The sequence below is a fragment of the Elephantulus edwardii genome, unplaced genomic scaffold, assembly GCF_000299155.1.
Source record: "Elephantulus edwardii isolate Elephantulus edwardi_28Jun2011 unplaced genomic scaffold, EleEdw1.0 scaffold00155, whole genome shotgun sequence".
NCBI classification, from domain to species: Eukaryota; Metazoa; Chordata; class Mammalia; order Macroscelidea; family Macroscelididae; genus Elephantulus; species Elephantulus edwardii.
In genome coordinates this window covers 6,697,325-6,698,926 of record NW_006399905.1, presented here as the reverse complement: position 1 = coordinate 6,698,926, position 1,602 = coordinate 6,697,325, and positions in this window count along the sequence as shown.

Genomic DNA, 1,602 nt, shown 5'->3' with positions numbered 1-1,602 from the left:
TATTATTATTATTAATTTCTTTTAAAATGGAGACAACTCAAGGGAGTCTCTCCGAGAGCAATGACTATAAGATGAAAAATTCACTAGCTTATTGTCACTTTGTTTACCACCATATGAAGAAACAAGTAGAATAAAATGAAACTAAAATAGAAACATGTAGAATAATATGATCTTGCACATCAACATGGTGATAAGACAAAACTAGAGGTCTTAGGGTCCCCATGACCCTGAGCACCATCTCAACCTTTCCAACTCGGTTATTCAATCCAGGTTCCAAATTGGAATCTTAAGAAATCAATAAGTTATATTTATGCTTTAAGCTAGTTTGACGGGTTTTGATTATGGAGAATGTGTAATGCTAATATAACAAGGAAGCACAGTACAATAACTAACAACAGCCATCACGTCAAGCCACATGAGGGTGGCCTACTGCATCAGCTCTCTGTCAGCCTTCACCTGGTTAAAGCCTTTGATTTCTTAAATTTTACCTCCCCTTTCAAATCATTATGAACCTAAACAGATCCACAGATCCAGAAAAGTAAGAGCTTCCATAATTGCTGTGGGAGGTCTATCTTTCGGTTTTTATATTCTTTTTAGCCTCAGATTGACCTCTTTCTAAAGTGATCTCCACTCTCTTCTTTATTCAGATAGAGTAATGTCTCAAACACAAGAACAGTATCTGGTATTAATGAGTCAGCCACACAGTAATCTAACATAAATTTCCTAAAATGTTTATCATTGAGTGTGAAATGATGCTCTGTGTGATGCATCAGCACTGGGGCCAACCAAGCTTCTCTTCATTTCTTTTTAGTTTTCTCCTCCACATGAATTAAAACAAGAACAGACAAAGAAAGATCATGTTGCCCATGGAGGTGCAGGGCACTTTATTTTGCAGATACACTATTACCTTTGGAAATACATAAATTTTCCCATTGATACATGTTTTAAAATGATGGCTTATTTTCTAAGTTGGCCACAGATGTGAAAAAAATGTATTCAAATTTTATGTACCTTGTATATAAAAAACAAACAATATATAAAAACCAACCAACCAACCAACCAACCCAAACAACAACACCCAAAAAACCCAGTTGGCATCAACATAATTCTAACATAAGGCTACACTGTATGTGCTAGAGAATTGTACTTTACTGAGCTTCCTTTGTAAAATTTTATTTCATTATTTTGTTGTTGTCAAGAATATACACAGCAAAACATACATCAATTCGAGTGTTTTACACACACAGTTCAGCAACACTGTTTACATTCTCTCAGTTGTACAGTAATTGTCAACCTCTTTTTCTGAGTTATTATCTTCCTACATTAACAAACTCACTGCCCCTTGAATTTCCTACTTAATCTTTTGAGCTGCTATTGTCAATTTGATTCTTTACAGACAGTTTCTAAAAGAATATAACATTCAAGGCAGATGTTCTTTTCTAATTAAGCTGAACTATTATTTTGTTTTAAGAAGATGCCAAAAGATATTTTTGGATTAAGACTTGAAGATTATCTGGTAGCAAAATAGTTTCCAGGGTTCATCCGGCCTTCACAACTCCAGAGAGTCTAAACTCTTTGAAAATTTAAAATTTTGTTCTACAT